The sequence below is a fragment of the Ambystoma mexicanum genome, chromosome 5p (genome assembly GCF_040938575.1).
Source record: "Ambystoma mexicanum isolate Mex_15411 chromosome 5p, UKY_AmexF1_1, whole genome shotgun sequence".
In the NCBI taxonomy this organism is placed as follows: Eukaryota; Metazoa; Chordata; class Amphibia; order Caudata; family Ambystomatidae; genus Ambystoma; species Ambystoma mexicanum.
Genome location: NC_090930.1, coordinates 249,616,171 through 249,629,807, shown reverse-complemented (window position 1 = coordinate 249,629,807; position 13,637 = coordinate 249,616,171). Strand labels below are relative to the sequence as shown.

At 46.1% G+C, this 13,637-nt stretch overlaps 1 protein-coding gene across 5 annotated transcripts in view; it reads left to right on the top strand.

Annotated features, from left to right (window-relative positions):
- The window catches only part of XIAP (X-linked inhibitor of apoptosis), a 683,213-nt gene that overhangs the window by 380,002 nt on the left and 289,574 nt on the right, over positions 1-13,637 (top strand). The window lies entirely within an intron of this gene.

Sequence of the window (13,637 nt, the reverse complement as noted above, 5' to 3'; positions counted from 1 at the left end):
TCATATTTCCTAGGGCTCTTGGCCAGCTGTGATGAAGCAAGTCGTCTCTGATGCTGAATAGTTGATTTGACACAGGCAAAGTTCAATTCCAAGGCTGCTTCAGACCCTGAATCAGCCGAGTTAATACCTCGCTTATGATTGTGCCGAGAGTCCCGATAACGTGGGGTTTGTCAGATTTTACTTATAGTTAGTCTATGTCCAATGGTGTCTGCAGGCTCATGTCTACCACATCAGTTCGGGGATACATTCGATACGGTTGTCTGAGCGCATAATGTCTCTCATATCTCCGATGTGGTATTGGAATGATACCAGTTGTCATTCACAGTGTTTTCCTGCTGTCCTTCCATTATGACGGAGGTGTGGGGGCGGGCTCTATAAATGACGTGTACGCCCTACAGTTATAAAGGTATACAAGTTGTCAATACGTTCTGTAAGGTTTCTAACCCCGTTTTAGGGGTTTTGAGGGGCTATCTGTGACAACCAATAGATGGCTGCTTCTCATGATTTCAGTAGCAGTAATGTGGTCATCATGGTGCCCACCTAATCTGCCAACATAAGATATATCTCGCACCCATGCTTCCTGTGCAGTGCAGCCCCATCCAACCACTCATTGTGAAAGAATAACATCATGCTGTCTGTGCTTTATCAGGCCTGCCCCAACCCTTGGCATGGCCCCCTACATTGATACCGCCACAGTTAACATGTCAGATCTGTCGGACTGGATTGGTTTCAACCTTGTGATTTGCACTGTTTGTGCACAGTAAGCGCTGTCACTTTAGGTCTGTTTGTAATCTGTAGCACCCATGCACTGTTTACGTCTAAGCTATGCACTGTATACATTGGGCCTCATTATAAGTTTGCCGGTCCGGTAGTAACGGCGCCGTTACTACCGGACCGGCAAACTACGAGTTCTGCTTGCGGGTGCCTATTCACCCGCCAGGTCTGACCTGGCAGGCGTACCAGCACCCGTGAGCAGAGCATGTCAGATGCACGGCACCATTCACGAATGGTGCCGGTGCATCTGGCTTCCCCATTACCATTGAGCCTTATAGGGCTCAAATGGGAATGGGGAGGAATATTTATTTATTTTTCGGCGCCCGCGAATGGGCAATTACCGGGTCCGGCAGGACCGTAATGACCCGGTAATTGCCCATTTGCGGGCTCCAGAAACCGGCAGCAGCCATGCCGGTTTGGCTCTGAAAGCCATGGTCTAACCTCTGGAGGCATAACCACTCTCCTGAGCTGGTTCATGTCAGCCCTGGAAGGGATCTAGCATTGGATAATGATCTGTAGCTCCTCAATAAAATGCTGGGACTCCTCCCGTATGTTTGGAAATTCTTTGGCCACATTTCTCACATCCCCAAGAGGCTATGGAACTTGGACTGTGACAAGTTGATTATCCTCTCTGTCACTACTGACTGTCCCCCCGGACCTATGAACTATGGAAGCTCATCGAATAGCCCCCCTGAACCTACCTGTCACCCCTTATCATAGACGGAGTATAATAAGGGGGAGGTGAAATAGCTATCTGTGTGAACTTGGATCTGCAGCCACTCCCGCTACAGGAAAAAAGGGGTTGTGGTGCTTCCCACATATTGAGACATCACTGGAGCTGGCTGAAGAGGGGTAGGCGAGAAGTCCTGAGCAATTGCAGGAGCTGAGACGGTCGGCATGACCATTTGAACTCTATACACTGGCCTGTGCACATTAGTAAAGAAAGTCTATAAAATATTCTGCCGGAACTTCATCTTGCTTGTCATCCGAGGACTGATCAACAAGGAACTCTTAGCAGTCTCAGTTGTACACCAACTTCTTGAATACTTAATTTGTCCCTTTAATCACTCATTAGAATCCTTCACCCCCTAAGCTTTGAAACATTCTGTCGATCAGTAGTCTCCTCAAACCATGTAGCATACATCCCTTACTGTCTTGGACCTACTTTCACTCAGCCTGCCCCTAAGAAATGCTTCAAAGCCGCTAATCATCCAAAATAGAACATCTCTTCTAACGGAAAAGGAGCACGTCTATGCAACTGTGTTAAGTTGTGCCACACTTCTAAAAATGTGCACGTGGCACTATTGTATTTGGTAAAAATGTGATGAGCAGGTGTACCATTTGGTGGTATGGCACCTGCTTTAAATTCCCCCCTGCCAATGCCTGTCTCTTATTTTCACACTACTCACTCAATACCTAAGATCTCCTGTTTGGCCCTGACACAACGTGCTGTAGTCTATTGGATCTTCGGCCCTTCCCTATTGATAACATATTCCCAAGTATCGCTGCCAATCCAATAGAAAGCAGATTGGCACTCGTGAATCGGCTACTTCCAACCTACACCCATCAACACCACAGATTTTGCATCTGCCTTTCCCGCGGTCCCACTAATGCACCCCACCCACCTTTTTTCTTACAGAGACAAACACAGCGAGGCCACCAGTAACCAGCGCCTAGATGGGTGCTATACAAGACCACTTATGTTAAATTACTTATCCAGGCCTTTTCCACACACTGTGACTCCACTTTCAATGCACTCCTGAGTGGGAGTTTTTTTTAAATGGTATGGGGCACTCACTCCTAATACTCCCCGTCTGATTCTATTTATATGGCCTGCCCCAATTGTCCAGTTGCCAATAATATTATCCCATTATTAGTTTAATTTCTCCCATTCCCTAAAATCAAAACCAGATTACTAGAAGGCCATTTGGACGTCCTGATCTTCATCTACTTGACTGATCGCATGAATGTACTAAATTACCTTTTACATTCTTGGACCGTTTTAGTGCAAACGGTGGCTATTTAAAGTCAGGAAGAACGGCCAGTGTTTTTTCTTATCCTATTTGATTTGAGGAAAGTTAGGGTGAAAAGTGTAAACACAGATGATCCTAGCTCTATTGTCATTTATATGTGTTGTAAACAATATTTCCGTTGGTGTATATTTGGCTCTACAGGATGAATGAATCAAAATCTTTGGGTAACCTCTCTCTTTCAATCGTGTACCCAAATGTTTGACATGAGTATTATAATTTTGCATTGTGCTATAAATATTCCGTGTATTCCTAAAGCACTGATCATATGGTACATTATCTCTGTACGCTCATGGACGGTAACTCAAGTAATGTCATAATGTATGACGGTCGGTATCCTTCTTATACAGATCTACAGACTAAATGGCACTCCTGTGACCTGATAAGATCTAGTATTAATCTTATTATAATTCAAAGGAAATTGGATGTGAGAGTTAAAGCCATTTAACCATGTATGAAAATCCACTATCAACAACAATCACCATTCCAAAAGACAATTGTTGTCCTTGTAACGTTTAGTGATGTTATTAAAGTAAGGGTTTTAATCACTGAGAATATACTTCTCTTCAAAGGAGGACACTAGCGAATCTGGGAGCAAAGGCTGCCCCATGGAAGTCCCTTTCTTGTGAAGATATAAAAATCGCTTTAAAACAAAATTACTGTTGATTTAAAGACCCATTCTAAGTTCCAAGATGAACTCGATGGGAATTCCCCAATTCTAATGATATAATATTGTCTTAATGCACTCAATATCCTCATCTTGAGGTATGTTATTTTAGAGGGCACAAATATCAAGGTGACTATCATTTGTCTGACGTGAAAATGGAATGCCTTCAAAGACTTGTGTAATGTATGTAGTGTCTGTTGGAAGGCCTTTGCCTCAAGAGTTTTGGGGCTGCATCAATAAATGTACATAATGGCTTCAAAATTGTTTTACAACCTGAAATAATGGTTCTCCTGGGAGAGTTTGTAGTTGATTTGTGTATCTTAGGTAAAGCCTACATTGTAGGGATACGTGATATCAAATTAAAAAAATCAGATTGCTGTTTTGTGATACTTCATAAATTCCTTAGTAACTTGCAATATCAGTTTTTGATTATCTTTACTGGCATCCCATCTCAGTTTTTCATAATGATCCTCCAGTTGCATGAAATCAAATACTATTTATTCATACTGATGTGTATTCATTAATACAGATGTACCTCCTTTGTCCATTGGGCCAATTGGCCTTGTGGACCCACAGCTCTAGCCAGATCCAGTCGCTGAACTCTGAAAGAAGGGTGGGGAGTACCCAGACTCGCAGAATGCAGTTTTCTTCAGCGATCGGGGCAGGCTGGATCCTAATGCAGCACAGAGCAGAGCGGGGCATACACGGCAGCTTCCGAAATTGAGGTGACTCAGATGGATACAACAGAGATTTTTATGAAATCGTAGGTCTACCCCGTGCTATTGCGCTGTCAGAGCTGCAAGGGCCTCGTCACGTGGAGTCTAGAGGAGAGCCAGGCTGGGAGTCCACTCCAGAGGCTGAAAGTGTGCGACCCGCCACGAAAAATGACAAGTGGAGAACCTTGTTCCTGATGGCCCGGTTGCTAGTTGAATCCTGAGCCTGTAAGACAGCCGCGAACCAGCAGCTGATGCTGTGCTCCACCAGCTTGCAGTCGATGGGATAGATCTCTTAAGGTACTACTTGGGCCTGTGAAAAGGGCCCAGAGGACTTTACGCATGCGTTGGTGCAGGGTGAAGATATGCAGATGGATGGGCACTATTAAGCAGCGGGGGCGGGGGGGAGATCTGGGGTCTCTATAGTTGGGCATTTTATTTATTTTTATTTGGCATTTATAGAAGCGCACCAAGCCCGAGGGCATCTAGGCGCTGGTTACAATCAAGTGGAGCAGACACAATGGGTATGCAGAGGGTCCTTGGTTGAAGAGGTAGGTTTTGAGCTTCTTTCTGAAGCTGCCGTAGGAGGGGTCATCATGGAGGTGGCCAGGGAGCTTATTCCAGATTGCAGGGGCATGGACTGGGAAGCTGCCCCCCCCCCCTCTTGTGCGGTTGAATCTGGGGGTGAAGAGGCAGTGTTTGTAGGCTGAGCGTTGTTCGTCTTGAGATTTTGGTCACGAGGTAGGAGGCATTGTTCGAAAGGCATTGGTTCGTGATGGATAAGATCTTGAACTTGATCCTGTCCTGGAGCGGAAGCCAGTGAGCGTCTTTCCAGGCTTCCGATGTCAAGTGATGCACTTATTGCATTTTTTTGGATCGAATTGAGTTTGCAGAGATGTTTGGCAGAGGTACTGCAAAACAGAGAGTTGCAGTAATCAAGTTTTGAAGAGATTAGGGCTCGGGCAACTTCAAGTGGTTTTCTTTTAGGACAAGAAGGGTCTGCTGGCAGTGATGATCTTAGTGGCATAACCTGATCTGGAGTTAATGTGGTTGGTTTGGTGAGTCATGTTGAGGTTGGAATCCAGGTAAATGCAGAGGGTTTTCACAGTGGTGGCGACAGGGATAATGTGGCCATCGATGGTGAAGGATTTGTAGACCTGATGGAGCTTAGCTAGTCTTGACGAGGGGCCCATGAGGAGAAGCTCCGTCTTCTCATCATTGAGACAGAGTGAGTGTGTGGCCATCCAGGTTTGGATTGTTTCATAGAGGCGATTGATCTTGAGTGAGTCTTGTTCGTGGTTGCCAGAAAGGGGGATGAGGATATGGCTGTCGCCCGCATTGTTGGTGTATGAGATGCCTAGTGAGTCGAGGAGGTCAAAGAGGGGCTTGATATACATGTTATATAGTGTCGGGGAGACGCAGGAGCCTTGGGGTACTCTGCATGCTCACGGGGTTGGGTGTGCCGAGGCTTCACCGGTAAAGGATCTGGATGTCCTTTCTGTGAGGAACGAGGTGACCCATTTGGCCGCATTCGGCGAGAAGTGTGATGAGGACATGAGGTGATCAGAGTGTTTTGTGGTTGACTAGGTCAAACGTGCCAGAGAGGTCGAACAGCAGGAGTAGGGAGATGTTACCACAGTCATTGGCATCATCAAGTTGATTTTAAAGGTCTAGTAAAGCTGTTTTCAGTGCCATTTTTGCGCCGGAACCCGGACTGTCGAGAACCTAAGATATGGTGAGACTCTAGGAATTCCAGTATTGGTCCTGTAGATGATCTTAAGCAGGAAAGAGACTGGTGATGGGGCGGTAGTTGGTGGGGATGTCTGGGTCGAGGGGGGGTGGTTTCTTGAGGAGAGGGGATGCCCAGGATTCTTTGAGTGACACAGGGACAGAGCAGGAGGCAAAGGAGGAGTTGATGATGGCGGAGATGAGGGGGGAGGGGTTCAGCACAGTCCTTCAATATAGGGGCTGGGTAGGAGTCCCCTTTGCAACGGCAGGGTTTGAGGTCTTTGATGATGTTTCCAACGGTGTGGTCGCTGATGGGTTGGAATTCAAAAGGGGGGGATCTCTGAGTTCGGCAGGTGTGATGGCAGGAGGGCCAGTGGTATTGACTTTCTTAGACACAATCTTTTGCTGTGAGAGGGTGATTTAATTGGGGAGGGTGTCTTGCACCCTCATTGCACCATGCGTCTTTGAGGATGGTTGTATTTGTATTTTATTGAATTTATATAGCCCTTTAATCCAAAGTGCTTTACATAAGAACAAGAGGAAATACAAGCATAAGATGGCAATTGAATCAAAACTCAAACAGAATAAGGAACAATTTACAATATTGCAGAGGTGGGGAGGGACAGAGGAATAAGAGGAAGGGGAGAGACAATAAACATAAAATGGTAATTGGAACACAGCTCAAAAACAGTATAAGGAACAATTTACATTATGTCATGCACTCAACTCTGAGGCATGGTAGCAAGAATCCTTATGCCTTTAGAACGGCAGCCAAATCCTTTTATACTAAATGGAGACTGTTCTATAAACTTCCTGCCAAACGGTATTGAAGAAACTGCTTTGTTTCACATAGCCAGTCACGTGTCTAGGGCACGTATTTAGGTTCTTTCCTCTGAACGCTCTCTGCTTCTGATTGAAGTTTCCCGAACTGCTGTCACTCATCTTCCCGAAGTTTCCTGTTCAGCCTATTTCAGATTATTTCATTCTGGCGGCTTACTTCTGTTACTCCTCTTCAATGCGAAGGTTTTACGGGCCGCGTGCATTCCAGAGCACGTTTATTTACCGCAGCGGCTTCCCTGCTGGCCACGTTGTCTTCCATTACATTTGCTCGGCTAACGCGGAACATCTCCAGCTTCCCTTCTTGAACTGCCCGCTGCAAGTCATTCCTCGCGGCGGTCTTCCAGAGGCTGTTTGAACTGCAGATCATTCTAAGCGGCGGTCTTCCCAGAGTCTGTTCCAACCGCGGAGGCAGGTCGAAGGTACGAGACTTTTTCATTTATTAATACCCTTATCGGATCCTCCAAGTTACTTCTGGAAGTGCTATTTGTTATAATTTACTCCATTGGGTGAAACTGCCTTACAACCCAGTGGGGTTTGAGTTCCTAATTTATGCTGTGTTCTTCATTGGAAGATTAGTTTGGACACTTTAATATTCAAGGGTGAATAAAGGACTGCACTTGAGTGAGAACCTTCCATCATTCCATGTTGGAGAATGCCGAATTATGTTTTGTGCATTGAACAATGAACGCTATCCAGACTGCACCATCCCGACTCTATTTCAGCCCTCGTTCCGTTCGGGATTAGCATCCTACTAACCTTCCCTTCCTTGTCGTTGTTTTCTTTTACTTGGATTCAATTTGGAGCATCACGGTTCTTCACATTCAGCAAGTCATCCATTCAATTAAGGTTAGTGCTGAACTTAGTGGATAATTAGGATAATCCAGTGGAAATTCTGTTATTTACCATTTGTTTCTTATGACAGATTGGAGATTGTGCATAGTTATTCATCCTTTCAATTGATTCTTCACTCTGGCTGTATATTACTTCAGGCAGTGAGTAGAACCAGGGGAAAGGATTCTTCCTTGAGGATTCTTCACTGAAGATAGAGAAGGAAAGACACAGATCCTTTGTGTATCCTTTTTCTTATCATACACCTATTCTTTTGTGGTTGTAGTTACCAGTGCTTAATTGGGTGGCATGTCAGAATCAGAAGCCATAGCAATGGAGGTAGTAGATCCTCTGAAAGCCTTAACTAGGCTGGTAGCAGATCTGCGGAATGAGATGATAAATGCCCAAGACATGTTGTGTCATCGAATGGTTGTCCTTCAGGACTCAATACGTGCATCTTCGCAACAAAGTAGTGGGATCTCCGCAACTGGCGCTTCGGCTTCAGGCTCATCTATACCTCCAAGGGAATCAGTACAAGTGCTGATGCCAACTCAATTTCCTCTCGCTTCACCCGAGAGGTTCACTGGAGATCCCAAAACGTATTGCACGTTTGTTAACCAGTGCCGATTGCGTTTGTTGTGCCGGCCAATTTCATTTCCGCATTTAACCACCAAGGCGGCATTTGTGTTGTCTTATTTGGGTGGCACAGCGGCAGCATGGGCGAATCCGTTGCTGGAAAATAACAGTCCATTGTTATATGAGTGTGACGCTTTATTAGAAGCAATGAGTAAGGTATTCGACATGCAATATGCCACTCAATCTAATGATTTGGAGTTCTTGAACCTTCAGCAGGGAACTCGACCCTTATTGTCCTATCTGGCAAGATTCAATCAGTTAACTGCCGAAACCAGTTGGCCTGAAGAGAAGAAGGCAGCTGTTTTTTACAAAGGGCTGTCTGAGGATCTTAAAGACGCCATATCCACTGTGCCAGTGGTACATGCAGGGTTTACTGAGCTTCTTGATCTCATCCTACAAATAGACGCTCGCAGAAACGCTCGTAAGGGAGAAAAGAAGCTGTTTTTTCCCTCAATGGCACGGTCTGATCCGCCAGTTGTCGCTCCTGGTGACCCAGAACCCATGCTGATAGGAGCCGTACGTGGACGTCTTTCAAATGCAGAAAGGGAGAACAGACGAAAGAACAATCTCTGCATGTATTGTGGTTCTGCAGATCATTGCTGGCAGTATGTCCTAAGAAACCAAATCGGCGTCCGGAAAAAAAAGACTCGGCCTCAGTAGGGGTCCCTGTATCAAGTTTTAAAGTGGACTCCAGTAAGATTGCTCCCATTGCAATCGCAGTGGAATTATGCATCCACAGTGGTAAGATAAAAACTCAAGCAATGATTGATTCAGGGGCTACTAACAATTATATTGATCAGGCCTTTTTGAAACAAGCTGCCATACCCACAGTGACTAAGAAGATACCTGAAACCGTTAACACCGTTGACTGTTCTATTCTTACTTAGGGGTTTTAGAGAAAAAGGAGGCGAGATCAGTGGCAGAGAGAGGAGAGGCAATTGAAGCGTCAGGGGTAGCTGGAGAGAGAAGTCGGGATAAAGTTTGGAAGATGCGGCGAGGGTGGGGGGATTGAGACTGGAGGTGGTCAGAGAAATAGGTGTGTTTGGCAGAGGTGAGGCAAGAATCGTAGAGGGTGTGATAGAAGTATGCAGATTGGTTAGGGGGGTGGGGTGTTTAAGCCAGAGACTTTCGAGGCGCCTAAGGAGGCGGCGCATGGAGGAGAGATGAGATGAGAGCCAAGGCTGAGCAGGTCGGCGGGAAGGGTAAAATGAGGAGAGAGGGTAAAGATCGAGAGTGGAGGAGAGAGGGGAAGTTAAGACAGAGGAGGCATCAGATGCAGAGAGAGAGAGGATAAGTGGGAGAGGGTGAGTGTTAGGGAGAATTCTCTTATAGGGATAATTTCCCAAATCTAGTGAGTCCCCCATCAGCTTTGCTGGATTGTTGGGGTTTATTTTTTTCTCCTGCTAAGAGTGAGACTCTTTTCCTCCCGCTTTTAGGCATGATTTGAGGTATGTCTTTGACTTTGAATGTGCTTATGGGCTATGGGGTTTCTTCCTCGATAGGGTATGATCTGTTTTTGTGTATGTGTTACACAGCACCCTCAGTGCAGTAACACAGGGGTGTCATAGTGACCCCTAAACATAGACTCCATACCCTGGTACTCACTACTGTCTGCCAGGGCATGTAAAGTCACCATTGACTTTACTAGTCCTAAATTGTGAACAGAACCAGTACAAACCATCATATTGTGGAAGTACTGGAAGGGGTTAATTATATTGCCCCTGGGTCTGTTTTCAAGGGGGCACTGTCCAGTCCCCCCTTGTCGAGTTTCTGGCTGTTGGCAGTGGTTACCACGCAAAAATATTCCACCGGAATATTCTCTATGGGATTTTCCCATTGATTTTAAACGCACCACTTTTTGGTGCAATGTTAAAGATACCGCTGGTTTATTTATTTAATATTAAATCAACGGTTGGGTCTTTTTGCCAGAACTTTTTTCTAAAATGGCATTAGCAACCCAAGTCACACTCTATTCTGATTGGCCCAGTGGTGAGCCGCCCGGCTCACCACTTAGCATGTGTGAGTGACAGCTAGGCTGTTGAATGGGGGTTTTTCTGCATTAAAACAGGGCCTTTGGGACTGGAACTTCAGAAGTCGCCACAAGACCTAAGAATCTGAAGAGGGAAGAAGCTGAGCCATCTGCAACGACGACACCACTGGTGGAGCCCTGCTGCAACAAACTCACCACTTTCCCAATGACAAGAGAAGATCTTCTGCTGGACGAGTGTTAGGGAGAATTCTCTCTTTAGGCTGAATTTCCTAACCTAGTGAGTCCCCCAGCAGCTTTGCTGGATTTCTGGAGTTTGTTTTTTTCTCCTGCCAAGAGTGAGACTCTTTTTCTCCGACTCTTGGACATGATTTATGGTGTTCCTTTGACTGTTAACGTGTTTTATGGGCTATGGGGTCCTTTACTCCATAGGGTCTCATGTGTTTTTACTATGTGTGTTACACAGCACCTTCCGTGCAGTGACACAGGGGTGTCATAGTGACACCCCACCATAGACTCCATACCCTGGGACTGACTACTGTCTCCCAGGGCATGTAAAGTCACCATTGGCTTTACTAGTCCCAAATTATTAACAGAAACCAGTACAAACCATCATATTGTGGACGTACTGGTCGGGGCAATTCGATTGCCCTGGGGTCTGTTAGTCGAGGGGGCACGTCTCCGTCCCCCCTGATCGAGTTTTGGCTGGTGGCAGTGGATACTAATTTTTATATTCGACCGCGAATATATCCCTATGGGATTTTCCCATTGTTCGAGGCTACCAACTTTAATTATTTAATTCTCATAGCCTCGAACATACCGCCGGTTTATTTAATTAATATTAATTCGCCGGTTGGTATTTTTTTGCCAGGACTCGATTCTAAAATGGTGTTTGTGTTCTCTTCTGTGACTCCAACCCAAGTCGGGCCGTTTGTGCCACATTTTGGCGGGCTTCTCCACAGAAGCCTCCAAAAGTGGTGCCACTCTGTCTGGGTACCACAGGGGGTGTGGGAGGGGGTTTAGGCACCCTGGACTGAGTTACCTTGGTAACTCAAGTCGCACTCTTGTGTGATTGGAGGTATGCTGCATAAAAGCAGGGCTTTGGGGACTGGAACTTCAGAAGTCGCCACAGGACCTGAGAATTCGACGAGGGAGAAGCTGAGCCGACCTACCACGACGACACCACCGGTGGAGCCCTGCGGAACCGACTCACCACTTCCCGACGACAGAAAAGATCTCCCGGCTGGAGAGGCTTCTTCCCCTGACTGGTGGGCACAACCAGTTTACCTTCTTCTCTTCGCACCCCAGACCGGCTTGTGGTCGAATTGCCCGTGCCAAGCACCCCGGCAACCGGATAGCCACTTACCACTGGACCGCGAATTACAGGACCGCTCCTTTTACCTGAGAGACTCCGCGGCTGGTTTCTTCCCTGGCAGTGCAACGGACTCCTGTCTTCCTCCCCGACGAGATCTTCTCTTCCCCTGGACGAGGCACCGACTTGCATCCGCTGCCAGGATCAACTGCCCCCGCTGGAGTATTCACACCACTTTAAGGTACCGTGTCCGCCAGGCCTCCCAATCTAAAGATTGCTACAAGGTAATAATAATCCCTTAACCTTCTGGACTGGGTTGGCCGCTTTGACCCTCTAACTGGTCTCTTTCTTTGGTCCAACTCTTTTTGAACCTTTTCAAGACTTTTGTGCACTGCAACCGTGTGACCTTGGACACATTTCGTTTTGATCCTCTTAAAGCTGATCCGGCCTACTGACTCTAAACTCACGGTGTTACTTTGCCTTCCTCTCTTGTTGTGTTCGTGAAAAAGTGTTGGGCTCTGTTTCAATTTATTCTCTGCTTTTCTCTCCCTTTTTAAAAACGAATTATTAGAGTGCCATCTACGTTAAGCGCTCACCGCTGTCTGAAAATAAGTAGGGCTTTACTTAAGACTTGTCTAATATTCTTTTAAGGGAGTGTATATCTTTTAGTGACCGTGTTTTTGAATTGCTTACTATTAGTGCCTGTGTGTTTTTCTAGATGTGGTTTTAAATAAATAATTATATCTCTTTTACACCAAGCTCTGGTCAGTGTTTACTTGTTCTATTGTGTTCTTTTGACCTATTGTGAATACTCTGTATACTGCCTAACTCTTCTTGAGGGAAGTCTGACTGCTCAGCTACAGCTACCAAGTGAATCTGCGTGGTACAGACTGCTACCAAGTGGGTTTACTGCCAAATACCTGGAGTCCTAAATCTTTTGCAGTGGTCCCAGAGGGAACTGCACAGGTTTCCGCCTAACAACGAGTCTTCTTCCTTTGAGCTGGTGGGATCAACCAGTTCGCCCCTTTCGCCTTCCAAAGAAGTCTCTTGGTCGAATCACCCGTGCCAAGCACCCCGGCGGCCGGATAGCCAAGCTTCACCACTTTGACCGCGAATAACAGGAACACACCTTTCAACCGACGAACTCTGCGGCTGCTGTGCAGTGCATCGACTCCAAGTTTCCTCCTCGATGAGATCCTCTCGTTCCCTGTTCGAAACAATGAACTGCAACCATTGCCAGGAACAACTGCCACCGCTGGAGCTTCCTCTCTCTTTAAGGTACTGTGTTCTGCCTGGCCTCCCTTTCTTCGGTTTGCCCATGGTGACCCTTAAATCCATGGCTTTCCAACTGGGTTGGCCCCAGACCTTCTGAACAACTTTAGCTTCTTGAATCCCCCCAACCTCTTTTGAACATTCTGCAAAGACTTTTAGTGCATTTTAAACTGTGTGATCTTGGGCACATTTCGCTTTGCTCCATTTAAAGTGGGCCTGGCCTATGAACTTTGGCTCTACAGTGTATACTGCCTTTACTCCCTTGCCTTGAACTCCTAAAAATGTTGGGACCTGTTATTTTTATGCTCTGCCTTTTTCTCTCCCTTTAACTTAACTATTGGAGTGCCATCTAGGTTACGCGCTCACATCTGTTTTAACAAATCGTGGTGTTTTAACTCTGCCTTGTATAATAGTTATCAAGGGAGGTGTGTATACTTTACCTGACAGTATTTTAACTTGCTTTTGATTTAGAGTGCTAGTGTATTGCCTAAAGTGTGTTTTAAATAAATAATTATATACTTTTGATACAAAGCTCTGGTCAGTGTTTGTTTGCTGTACTGTGTTTTAGCCCTATTGTGTATACTCTACATACTGCCCTACTCTTCTTGAGAGAGGTCTGACTGCTCAGCCACAGCTACCAGGTAAATCTGGGTGGTGCAGACTGCTACCAATTGGGTTTACTGCTTACTCCTGTAGTCTTAATCTTTTTGCAGTGTTCCCTAGGGGAACTGCACAGGATTCTGCCTAACAGGGAGGGAGGAGGAGCAGGATGTGTGGAATAGAGAAGGGTCAAAGCTGCGTAGGTCACACCGGGAGAAGAGGGTGGTGATGGGGGTGGGGAGGAGGACAA